Here is a 12,680-nt window from a genome sequence, read left to right on the forward strand (position 1 = left end):
ACCGAGACAAATATCAACTGCTGCTGGAAGGTCATCAACTCGGTAAAAGACGCTCTTTGGTCTGCCCGAAACTTGCTGATCTTCCAGTGCAAAGAATTGTCCTCGACCGAGTGTTGCAGACTGGCACATTCCAAGGTCCAGGACTACGTGCTGAGGGACGCACTCAAGCTTGGGGCAGCTGCCGCCAAGGCGCAATGGGGAAAGACCACTGTGTAAAGTCTTTCCAGCAAATGTACACCGAGGGGCCGGTAACAGTGTAAAGCCCCTCGGTCGGGGCAACCAACACTCCAATGTATAAAACAAACATGCCACTGTAAATATTTAAGAAGGAATTGTAATGTAAAGAGTGATATGTGTACGACAATATCAAAAGTGAATGAAAGAAAGTCAAGGCAACATGTAACCCTGCCGGAAATGTACAGTCAAGACAATTCGAAATGTTTCTGTAATGCTCATGATAAATTTTTTATGAATAAAGTATATTTTTTTGAAAAAAAAAAAAAAAAAAATCTGTTCTTATCAGTTTAATATCTGATATGTCTTCAATCTGGGGACCGAATATTAAATTGATTTTTAGGACTCGGAGATGGTTCAGGGGCTTGCTCCTTCCGCTCCACGCATCAACCTGGTCTTGCAGTGCTTCCAGGAATGGTGCCCTCTCCAACCTTTGGGGCGCAAAATGTATAAAAGCAGAAAATGCCGCAAAACCTGGCTTCCCCTTTTCTCTCTTGTCCAGTTGCCTCATGCGGACCAATTTAAGGCCTTTCAGGCTCCAAAGCATTGCTAGCTTTTCTGCTGGCGGAAGCTTCGTGCACGAATGTTGCGAGCCGATGGACTCGCGGACTTGCGGCAGCCAGGCTCCGTTTTCAGCTGATATGCCACACAGATTTCCTGCTGCTTTTTACAGGCCACTCACCTTCACACTCGGATGCCGACTTACCTTCTCCTCACTTCAGTTACCACATCCCTTCATCCTGCACAACGGGGAATTGTGGCGACAGACTGAACGGCATCCTGTTTGGATGTAGGTACACCTTCACGGCGTCTCTTTTCGTTCTCCTGACTCCACGACCAACACGCCAGGGTGGAGCTCAGGGAGACTCGACATTGCCCTCTGTTGGATTCCGCCAGTACTTGCTGCTTGCACGGATTGCCCTTTGTTCGGCAAAGGTGGAGATTACTTCGACTCCCTCCGTTGGGTGTCACTTCGCCTTCACAGCGTCTCCATTTCATCTGGTGACGACAGGGGACGGCTTGCCAGACGATGTCTTCGTGTTGTGTTTTACTGGTTCTGCATGCACAGACTCCACCGTGCTCGGCCAAGCTGGAGGTTTCTTGACCAACAGTGAGCGTAGACTAAAAGTTCCAAAGCACAGTCGAGCGCAGCAAGGTGCACCTGAATGTCGGTGGACGAGGAGGACAAGAGCCATTGCCGGAAAAAATGGGCTATCGCTTTCGGCATTTTGGCTAAGATCAAGTGTAGTCTCATTTGATCGAGAGAAGCTGAGGATTTCGATGTCGATTGTGGATTGGAGAACTCGGAGGGATTGAAGTCGTCAAAGAGGAAACGTTTGGAGCTTGGCTGCTATTGGTGGATCTACATGCTGGCCTAAACCTCGGGTTTAGGCCTAACGCCGATACAGTTTCACACCCAACGTACGAGCTATGGATGCAGCTGCATCCCGACCACCAGGCTGGGGAGTGCGAAACACTGTCCGAGTCACAGTGAAGAAAACGGAAGGAGAGTCACCTTTGGACCGGAAACACTTCGTGAAGAGGGTGCTGCTCGAGTGTTGTGGGTTTAAAGCAACAGAGATCTTCTGCTTGCAAAACTTCCCCAAGAATGGTTTCTTTGATGTCACCTTCAAGAGCGTCGCAGCGTGCATCAAATTCTTGAACGTCTTCAAGGAAAAAGGTAACCAGAGTCCCCTGTCGATCCTGACTGCGGAGTCTCTGTTTACGCTACCTGTACAGCGAAATCAGGTTGTTACACTCCACACGTACAACCCCCACGTCCCTGTGTCTGATGTGCTCACGTTTTTCGCCAGGTACGCTGAGCTGAAAAGTGACAGCGTGCAAGTGAAAGACACCTTCGGCATCTGGACAAGTGAGCACCAGGTCAAGGTGACCCTAAGAACGGACAGCAACGGAGCCATCCTGCATCCCCCCTCCAATTTCGCTATTGGAGTAAATCGTGGCTACCTCTACTACGTGGGACAGCCACGAGTATGCCACGCCTGTGGCAAAACGGGGCATGTTGCCGCAAACTGCAGTGTGACCTTCTGCAAGAACTGCAGGCAGGAGGGACACATGACTAAGGACTGCAAAGAAGACAAGTGCTGCAAACCTGTGTGGGGAGGCCGGCCATCTTTACAGGGCCTGCCCGAAACGCGGGGCGACATATGCACAGATCATCAGCAGCGGAGTCAAAAAGGCGACCAGAGAGGAGGTGCATACACCCTCCACCGAAAAAGACACCACGGTTCAGAATGTGGAAAAGCAACAGAAGGGCCCCCAACAAAAAGAGGAGGCCCCAGCACCTCCTGACAACCCAGCCCCAGCCCCATCTGATGAGGAACACTCAATGGAAGAGGAAGAGGATGGGACAAAGAATAAAGAGCCCTGGGAAACCGTGAACAGGGACAAACGAAAGAGAAAACAAAAAAACAAACTGAAGAACCCCCTGAGGGGTAGTGGCAAAAAGCGACACCTCTCAGCCGGCGCACTTAGTGCCGACACCTCATCCGATGAGGGAAAACAGGACAAGAATCGGCCTCAGATAAAGAGGCAAAGCACCAACGTGGAACGGAAGGCACAGACCCCCCAGACCACCGATCGGGAAGAAAACAAGGTCACAGACCAACCCCCGATAGCAACGAGAAGCAACAACCCAGGTGAAGACCGGCCTGCAACCCCAACACCTACTGACTGCCACGACGAACCCCAGGGCTACACCACCCCCCCCCCCCCCCCCCCAATGCATCTGCATCAAAATCACGGGGCCAGTACGGACCAGAACAGTTTTCTCAGCCCTGCAACTGTGTTAAAGTTTGCGAGCACCACCGGCATGCTGGGGAACATTCAACAGCTGGAACAGCCAACTGTATAGACTCTGGACTCTTGAGACTGGTAAATCTATCTTTTTATAATGTGTTTAAAAATTGCATCCATAAATGTGCGAAGCATCAAAGATAATTCGCGGTGTGTAGCCACACTCAACTATTTGGCAAATGTAAAAGCTGACCTACTGTTCCTGCAGGAGTGCGGAATTCCGCACCTCAGCAACTACAGGCGCTGGTCGAGCTGGTGGTCCCACGGGCCATCCATCTGGTCAGGAGGAAACGACTGCCGCTCCTCCGGCCTGGGTATTCTGCTGCGGGGTGGCAACTTCACCATCTCCGACGTTAAGGAGGTGGTGGGCGGGCGCCTCCTCGTAGCAGACGTGAAATACAAAAACACCCCTCTCAGCCTTATTAATGTGTACGCCCCGGCCGTAAAAAGTGAGCGGCTGGCAGTTCTTCAGCAACTCCCACTGCTGTTGGCCACCTCCAAGCCGGTCATCCTGGGTGGTGACTTCAACTGCATCATCGATGCGGCTGGACGATCCAGCAAAGCCGACAGCAAACTAGACGCTACGTCCAGACTCCTGATGGAAACGGTAAAAGACGCCAAGCTGCTCGACGTCTGCAGCAACCCTGCAGACGGCGCGCAGCGTAGATACACATGGTCACGGCCAGACGGGTCCGTCCGCTCCAGGATAGACTTCTTTTTTGTGTCCCGAGCTTTCACGGTCAGGTCCACCGACGTAACGCCGGTGTTCTTCTCTGACCACTGCCTCCTACTGGCCGACTGCCACCTGCAGGAAGACCAGGGGGTAGGCAGGGGGACGTGGAAGCTAAATGTAAAACTGCTGACCCCTGAGAACATCGAGGAACTCAGGAGGGATTACAAAGGTTGGAGAACCGTGAAACCCCTCTTTGAGGCCCCACATCTCTGGTGGGAAGCAATCAAGGGGAATATCAAGAGGTTTTTCATCCTCAAGGGCGTTCAAAAGGTGAGAGAGAGACGAGGGGTCATGTCCAGGCTCCAGAAAAGTATGCAAAATTTGCTCCAGCTGCAGTCGATGGGGGTGGATGTCAAGGAGGATCTCCAAGAGATGAAGAGCCAGCAAGCCTCCATCTACACCTCGGAGGCCTCCAAGGTTATCTTCCGTTCCAGAGTCCGCTCCGTGGAGCAGGACGAAAAGTGCTCACGCTTCTTCTTCCAAAAGGTGCACAGAGAGACCTCTGTGATCAGCAGCCTGAAGGAAGAAGATGGCTCTGAAAAGTCATCGCAGTCTGACATCCTGAGGATCAGCCAATCCTTTTATGCCGGACTGTATGACCTGAAGCCAACAGATAGCACTGTTTCCCAGACCTTCCTGTCGACTATCACGGAGGTCATAGGCGACAGCGAGCTGGAAAACCTGGACAAACCACTAACTCTGGACGAGCTGACAAAGGCCGCCAAGTCCTTCGAGACGAGTAAAACTCCCGGAAGCGACGGCTTACCGGTTGAGTTGTATTCGGCTCTGTGGGACTGGATGGGCCCAGACCTGCTGGAAGTGTACGAGAGTATGCTTCTGGAAGGCAGCATGTCAGAGTCCATGAGGAAAGGCATCATCACCCTCATCTACAAGCAGAAGGGGGAAAGGGAAGAAATTCGAAATTGGCGACCCATTTCACTGTTGAATGTGGACTACAAAATTCTAGCAAAGGTCATCGCCAATCGGGTCAGGTCTGCTCTGGAGTCGGTGACCCACCCTGACCAGACCTGTGCTGTACCCGGCAGAAAGATCTCTGATAGCCTCGCGATACTCAGGGATACGATCGCCTACGTGCAGGACAGGGGGTGGACACTTGCCTCATCAGCCTTGACCAGGAGAAGGCTTTTGACAGAATATCACACACCTACATGATGGATGTGCTCTCCAAAATGGGGTTTGGGGAGGGAATTCGCAATTGGATCAAACTGCTCTACACAAACATCTATAGCGCAGTCTCAATCAATGGGTGGGAATCAGAAAACTTCCAGATCAAATCTGGAGTCAGGCAGGGCTGCCCTCTCTCCTCTGCCCTTTTTGTGTGCTGCATAGAACCTTTTGCCGAGTCCATCAGGAGGGATCCGGGTATAAGAGGAGTGACGATCCCAGGCAGTGGAGGCATGCAAGTCAAGGCCTCCCTGTTCATGGACGACGTTGCCGTCTTCTGCTCGGATCCTGCGTCTGTACGCAGGCTCTTGACCACCTGCGACCAGTTTGAACTGGCCTCGGGAGCCAAGGTAAACCGTGGCAAGAGCGAGGCCATGTTCTTTAGCAACTGGGCCGACCGGTCCTTTGTCCCCTTCACTGTCAGGTCAGATTACCTGAAGGTGCTGGGGATATGGTTCGGAGCTGCTGGGGCGTGCACCAAAAACTGGGAGGAGCGCATAGGAAAGGTAAGACAGAAACTGGGCTGGTGGGAGCAACGCTCCCTCTCCATTGCGGGCAAAACACTGGTCATCAGGTGTGAGGTACTCTCGGTGCTACTGTACGTGGCGCAGGTCTGGCCCATAACCCGACCCTACGCCACAGCAGTCACCCGGGCCATCTTCAAATTTATCTGGCGATCCAAGATGGACCGTATCCGAAGGGACACCATGTACAAACCTCTGGAGAAGGGAGGGCGGAACGTACCCAACGCCTCCCTCATCCTGTTGGCCACCTTTGTGTCCAGCTGCATCAAGCTGTGCGTGGACCCCCAGTATGCAAACACCAAGTTTCACTACATACTGAGGTTCTACCTGTCCCCGGTGTTACGAAGGATGGGCCTGGCCTCATTGCCGCGGAACGCTCCAAGTAGTTGGACCGGACCGTACCACCTGTTCTTCGTGGAAAAGGCAATGAAGGCAATGAAGCAGTGGTCAGCACGTAATGTCCTCGAGGCCCTCAGGGAAAAGGAGACCGTGGAGGACGTTGGATGGTTCCCTGAGCAGACTGCCAGAGTCATCTGGCAGAACGCCTCATCACCAGAACTTTCAAACAAGCACCAAGACCTAGCTTGGCTGGTGGTGAGAAAGGCCCTCCCTGTCAGATTCTTCATGCACACCCGAAGGCTCTGCAACAATGCACGCTGCCCTCGGAGTGGCTGTGGGGGAAATGAGACGGTCACACACCTCCTTGTGGAATGTGCCTTTGCAAAGAAGGTCTGGAGAGAGATGCAGTGGTATTTGTCAAGGTTTATCCCAAACAGATCAGTGACACAGGACTCTGTGCTCTACGGACTGTTTCCAGGGACACACACCGAGACAAATATCAACTGCTGCTGGAAGGTCATCAACTCGGTAAAAGACGCTCTTTGGTCTGCCCGAAACTTGCTGATCTTCCAGTGCAAAGAATTGTCATCGACCGAGTGTTGCAGACTGGCACATTCCAAGGTCCAGGACTACGTGCTGAGGGACGCACTCAAGCTTGGGGCAGCTGCCGCCAAGGCGCAATGGGGAAAGACCACTGTGTAAAGTCTTTCCAGCAAATGTACACCAAGGGGCGCGTAACAGTGTAAAGCCCCTCGGTCTGGGCAACCAACACTCCAATGTATAAAACAAACATGCCACTGTAAATATTTAAGAAGGAATTGTAATGTAAAGAGTGATATGTGTACGACAATATCAAAATTAAATGAAAGAAAGTCAAGGCAGCATGTAACCCTGCCGGAAATGTACAGTCAAGACAATTTGAAATGTTTCTGTAATGCTCATGATAAAGTTTTATGAATAAAGTATATTTTTTTGGAAAAAAAAAAATCTGTTCTTATCAGTTTAATATCTGAAATGTCCTCAATCTGGGGACCGAATATTAAATAGATTTTTAGGACTCGGAGATGGTTCAGGGGCTTGCTCCTTCCGCTCCACGCATCAACCTGGGCTTGAAGTGCTTCCAGGAATGGTGCCTTCACCCCGCTTTGGGGCGGAAATGTCTAAAAGCAGAAAATGCCGCAAAACCTGCCTACCCCTTTTCTCTGTTGTCCAGTTGCTTCATCTTGACCAATTTAAGGCATTTCAAGCTCCAAAGCATTGCTAGCTTTTCTGCTGGCGGGAGCTTCGTGCACTAATGTTGCGAGTCGATGGACTCGAGGACTTTCGGCAGCCAGGCTCCGTTTTCAGCTGATATGCCGCACAGATTTCCTGCTGCTTTTTACAGGCCACTCACCTTCACACTCGGATGCCGACTTGCCTTCTCCTCACTTCAGTTACCACATCCCTTCATCCTGCACAACGGGGAAGTGTGGCGACAGACTGAACGACATCCTGTTTGGATGTAGGTACACCTTCACGGCGTCTCTTTTCGTTCTCCTGACTCCACGACCAACACGCCAGGGTGGAGCTCAGGGAGACTAGACATTGCCCTCTGTTGGATTCCGCCAGTACTTGCTGCTTGCACGGATTGCCCTTTGTTCGGCAAAGGTGGAGATTACTTCGACTCCCTCCGTTGGGTGTCACTGGGCCTTCACAGCGTCTCCATTTCATCTGGTGACGACAGAGGACGGCTTGCCAGACGATGTCTTCGTGTTGTGTTTACTGGTTCTGCATGCACAGACTCCACCGTGCTCGGCGAAGCTGGATGTATCTTGACCAACAGTGAGCGTAGACTAAAAGTTCCAAAGCACAGTCGAGCGCAGCAAGGTGCACCTGAATGTTGGTGGACGAGGAGGACAAGAGCCATTGCCGGAAAATATGGGCTATCGCTTCTCGGCCTTTTGGCTCAGATCAAGTGTAGTATCTGTTCTTATCAGTTTAATATCTGATATGTCCTCAATCTGGGGACCAAATATTAAATTGATTTTTAGGACTCGGAGATGGTTCAGGGGCTTGCTCCTTCCGCTCCACGCATCAACCTGGTCTTGCAGTGCTTCCAGGAATGGTGCCCTCTCCCAGCTTTCGGGCGCAAAATGTATAAAAGCAGAAAATGCCGCAAAAACCTGGCTTCCCCTTTTCTCTCTTGTCCAGTTGTCTCATCCTGACCAATTTAAGGCCTTTCAGGCTCCAAAGCATTGCTAGCTTTTCTGCTGGCGGGAGCTTCGTGCACGAATGTTGCGAGCCGATGGACTCGTGGACTTGCGGCAGCCAGGCTCCGTTTTCAGCTGATATGCCACACAGATTTCCGGCTGCTTTTTACAGGCCACTCACCTTCACACTCGGATGCCGACTTGCCTACTCCTCACTTCAGTTACCACATCCCTTCATCCTGCACAACGGGGAAGTGTGGCGACAGACTGAACGGCATCCTGTTTGGATGTAGGTATACCTTCACGGCGTCTCTTTTAGTTCTCCTGACTCCACGACCAACACGCCAGGGTGGAGCTCAGGGAGACTAGACATTGCCCTCTGTTGGATTCCGCCAGTAGTTGCTGTTTGCACGGATTGCCCTTTGTTCGGCAAAGGTGGAGATGACTTCGACTCCCTCCGTTGGGTGTCACTGGGCCTTCACAGCGTCTCCATTTCATCTGGTGACGACAGGGGACGGCTTGCCAGATGATGTCTTCGTGTTGTGTTTTACTGGTTCTGCATGCACAGACTCCACCGTGCTCGGCCAAGCTGGAGGTTTCTTGACCAACAGTGAGCGTAGACTAAAAGTTCCAAAGCACAGTCGAGCGCAGCAAGGTGCACCTGAATGTCGGTGGAAGAGGAGGACAAGAGCCATTGCCGGAAAATATGGGCTATCGCTTCTCGGCCTTTTGGCTCAGATCAAGTGTAGTATCTGTTCTTATCAGTTTAATATCTGATATGTCCTCAATCTGAGGACCGAATATTAAATTGATTTTTAGGACTCGGAGATGGTTCAGGGGCTTGCTCCTTCCGCTCCACGCATCAACCTGGTCTTGCAGTGCTTCCAGGAATGGTGCCCTCTCCCCGCTTTGGGGCGCCAAATGTATAAAAGCAGAAAATGCCGCAAAACCTGGCTTACCCATTTCTCTCTTGTCCAGTTGTCTCATCCTGACCAATTTAAGGCCTTTCAGGCTCCAAAGCATTGCTAGCTTTTCTGCTGTCGGGAGCTCCGTGCACGAATGTTGTGAGCCGATGGACTCGCGGACTTGCGGCAGCCAGGCTCCGTTTTCAGCTGATATGCCACACAGATTTCCTGCTGCTCTTTACAGGCCACTCACCTTCACACTCGGATGCCGACTTGCCTTCTCCTCACTTCAGTTACCACATCCCTTCATCCTGCACAACGGGGAAGTGTGGCGACAGACTGAACGGCATTCTCTTTGGATGTAGGTATACCTTCACGGCGTCTCTTTTCGTTCTCCTGACTCCACGACCAACACGCTAGGGTGGAGCTCAGGGAGACTAGACATTGCCCCCTGTTGGATACCGCCAGTACTTGCTGCTTGCACGGATTGTCCTTTTTTCGGCAAAGGTGGAGATTTCTTCCACTCCCTCCGTTGGGTGTCACTGGCCTTCACAGCGTCTCCATTTCATCTGGTGACGACAGGGGACGGCTTGCCAGACGATGTCTTCGTGTTGTGTTTTACTGGTTCTGCATGCACAGACTCCACCGTGCTCGGCCAAGCTGGAGGTTTCTTGACCAACAGTGAGCGTAGACTAAAAGTTCCAAAGCACAGTCGAGCGCAGCAAGGTGCACCTGAATGTCGGTGGACGAGGAGGACAAGAGCCATTGCCGGAAAATATGGGCTATCGCTTCTCGGCCTTTTGGTTCAGATCAAGTGTAGTATCTGTTCTTATCAGTTTAATATCTGATATGTCCTCAATATGGAGACCGAATATTAAATTGATTTTTAGGACTCGGAGATGGTTCAGGGGCTTGCTCCTTCCGCTCCACGCATCAACCTGGTCTTGCAGTGCTTCCAGGTATGGTGCCTTCAGCCCGCTTTGGGGCGGAAATGTATAAAAGCAGAAAATGCCGCAAAACCTGCCTACCCTTTTTCTCTGTTGTCCAGTTGCCTCATCTTGACCAATTTAAGGCATTTCAAGCTCCAAAGCATTGCTAGCTTTTTTGCTGGCGGGAGCTTCGTGCACTAATGTTGCGAGCCGATGGACTCGCGGACTTGCGGCAGCCAGGCTCCGTTTTCAGCTGATATGCCGCACAGATTTCCTGCTGCTTTTTACAGGCCACTCACCCTCACCCTCGGATGCCGACTTGCCTTCTCCTCACTTCAGTTACCACATCCCGTCATCCTGCACAACGGGGAAGTGTGGCGACAGACTGAACGGCATTCTCTTTGGATGTAGGTATACCTTCACGGCGTCTCTTTTCGTTCTCCTGACTCCACGACCAACACGCTAGGGTGGAGCTCAGGGAGACTAGACATTGCCCCCTGTTGGATACCGCCAGTACTTGCTGCTTGCACGGATTGTCCTTTGTTCGGCAAAGGTGGAGATTTCTTCGACTCTCTCCGTTGGGTGTAACTGGGCCTTCACAGCGTCTCGATTTCATCTGGTGACGACAGGTGACGGCTTGCCAGACGATGTCTTCCTGTTGTGTTTTACTGTTTCTGCATGCTCAGACTCCACCGTGCTCGGCCAAGCTGGATGTCTCTTGACCAACAGTGAGCGTAGACTAAAAGTTCCAAAGCACAGTCGAGCGCAGCAAGGTGCACATGAATGTCGGTGGACGAGGAGGACAAGAGCCATTGCCGGAAAATATGGGCTATCGCTTCTCGGCCTTTTGGCTAAGATCAAGTGTAGTCTCATTTGATCGAGGGAAGCTGAGGATTTCGATGACGATCGTGGATTGGAGAACTCGGAGGGATTGAACTCGCCAAAGAAGAAACGTTTGGAGCTTGGCTGCTATTGGTGGATCTACATGCTGGCCTAAACCTCGGGTTTAGGCCTAACGCCGATACAGTTTCACACCCAACGTACGAGCTATGGATGCAGCTGCATCCCGACCACCAGGCTGGGGCGTGCGAAACACTGTCCGAGTCACAGTGAAGAAAACGGATGGAGAGTCACCTTTGGACCGGAAACACTTCGTGAAGAAGGTGCTGCTCGAGTGCTGTGGGTTTAAAGCAACAGAGATCTTCTGCTTGCAAAACTTCCCCAAGAATGGTTTCTTTGATGTCACCTTCAAGAGCGTCGCAGCGTGCATCAAATTCTTGAACGTCTTCAAGGAAAAAGGTAACCAGAGTCCCTTGTCGATCCTGACTGCGGAACCTCTGTTTACGCTACCGGCACAGCGAAATCGGGTTGTTACACTGCACACGTACAACCCCCACGTCCCTGTATCTGATGTGCTCACGTTCCTCGCCAGGTACGCTGAGCTGAAAAGTGACAGCGTGCAAGTGAAAGACACCTTCGGCATCTGGACAAGTGAGCACCAGGTCAAGGTGACCCTAAGAACGGACAGCAACGGAGCCATCCTGCATCCCCCCTCCAATTTCGCTATTGGAGTAAATCGTGGCTACCTCTACTACGTGGGACAGCCACGAGTATGCCACACCTGTGGCAAAACGGGGCACGTTGCCGCAAACTGCAGTGTGACCTTCTGCAAGAACTGCAGGCAGGAGGGACACATGACTAAGGACTGCAAAGAAGACAAGTGCTGCAACCTGTGTGGGGAGGCCGGCCATCTTTACAGGGCCTGCCCGAAACGCGGGGCAACATACGCTGAAATCATCAGCAGCGGAGTTAAAAAGGCGACCAGAGAGGAGGTGCATACACCCTCCACCGAAAAAGACACCACGGCTCAGAATGAGAAAAAGCAACAAAAGGGCCCCCAACAAAAAGAAGAGGCCCCAGCACCTCCTGACAACCCAACCCCAGCCCCATCTGATGAGGAACACTCAATGGAAGAGGAAGAGGATGGGACAAAGAATAAAGAGCCCTGGGAAACAGTGAACAGGGACAAACGAAAGCGGAAACAAAAAAACAAACTGAAGAACCCCCCGAGGTTGTAGTGGCAAAAAGCGACACCTCTCAGCCGGCGCACTTAGCGCCGACACCTCATCCGATGAGGGAAAACAGGACAAGAATCGGCCTCAAATAAAGAGGCAAAGCACCAACGTAGTACGGAAGGCACAGACCCCCCCAGACCACCGACCGGGAAGGAAACAAGGTCACAGACCAACCCCCGATAGTAACGAGCAGCAACAACCCAGGTGAAGACCGGCCTGCAACCCCAACACCTACTGACTGCCATGACGAACGCCAGGGCTACATCACCCCCCCAATGCATCTGCATCAAAATCACGGGGCCAGTACGGACCAGAACAGCTTTCTCAGCCCTGCAACTGTGCTAAAGTTTGCGAGCACCACCGGCATGCTGGGGAACATCGAACAGCTGGAACAGCCAACTGTATAGACTCTAGACTCTTGAGACTGGTAAATCTACCTTTTTTATAATGGGTTTAAAAATTGCATCCATAAATGTGCGAAGCATCAAAGATACTTCGCGGTGTGTAGCCACACTCAACTATTTGGCAAATGTAAAAGCTGACCTACTGTTCCTGCAGGAGTGCGGAATTCCGCACCTCAGCAACTACAGGCGCTGGTCGAGCTGGTGGTCCCACGGGCCATCCATCTGGTCAGGAGGAAACGACTGCCGTTCCTCCGGCCTGGGTATTCTGCTGCGGGGAGGCAACTTCACCATCTCCGACGTTAAGGAGGTGGTGGGCGGGCGCCTCCTCGTAGCAGACGTGAAATAC

General features: G+C 51.9%; 4 non-coding genes and 1 pseudogene across 4 annotated transcripts; all 5 read left to right on the forward strand.

The window, feature by feature from the left end:
- The first annotated feature begins 479 nt into the window (after window positions 1-479).
- Window positions 480-662, forward strand: LOC140397194 (U2 spliceosomal RNA). Its single transcript, XR_011936755.1, has one exon. It is a non-coding gene; the product is annotated as a U2 spliceosomal RNA (small nuclear RNA).
- A 6,134-nt stretch (window positions 663-6,796) lies between these two features.
- On the forward strand, window positions 6,797-6,972 carry LOC140397324 (U2 spliceosomal RNA; annotated as a pseudogene).
- A 784-nt stretch (window positions 6,973-7,756) lies between these two features.
- Window positions 7,757-7,947, forward strand: LOC140397477 (U2 spliceosomal RNA). The gene has a single exon (XR_011936913.1). It is a non-coding gene; the product is annotated as a U2 spliceosomal RNA (small nuclear RNA).
- A 787-nt stretch (window positions 7,948-8,734) lies between these two features.
- Window positions 8,735-8,925, forward strand: LOC140397746 (U2 spliceosomal RNA). Its single transcript, XR_011937175.1, has one exon. It is a non-coding gene; the product is annotated as a U2 spliceosomal RNA (small nuclear RNA).
- Window positions 8,926-9,710: 785 nt separating this feature from the next.
- Window positions 9,711-9,901, forward strand: LOC140397684 (U2 spliceosomal RNA). Its single transcript, XR_011937117.1, has one exon. It is a non-coding gene; the product is annotated as a U2 spliceosomal RNA (small nuclear RNA).
- Window positions 9,902-12,680: the final 2,779 nt, after the last annotated feature.

Source organism: Scyliorhinus torazame, chromosome 20 (genome assembly GCF_047496885.1).
Source record: "Scyliorhinus torazame isolate Kashiwa2021f chromosome 20, sScyTor2.1, whole genome shotgun sequence".
In the NCBI taxonomy this organism is placed as follows: Eukaryota; Metazoa; Chordata; class Chondrichthyes; order Carcharhiniformes; family Scyliorhinidae; genus Scyliorhinus; species Scyliorhinus torazame.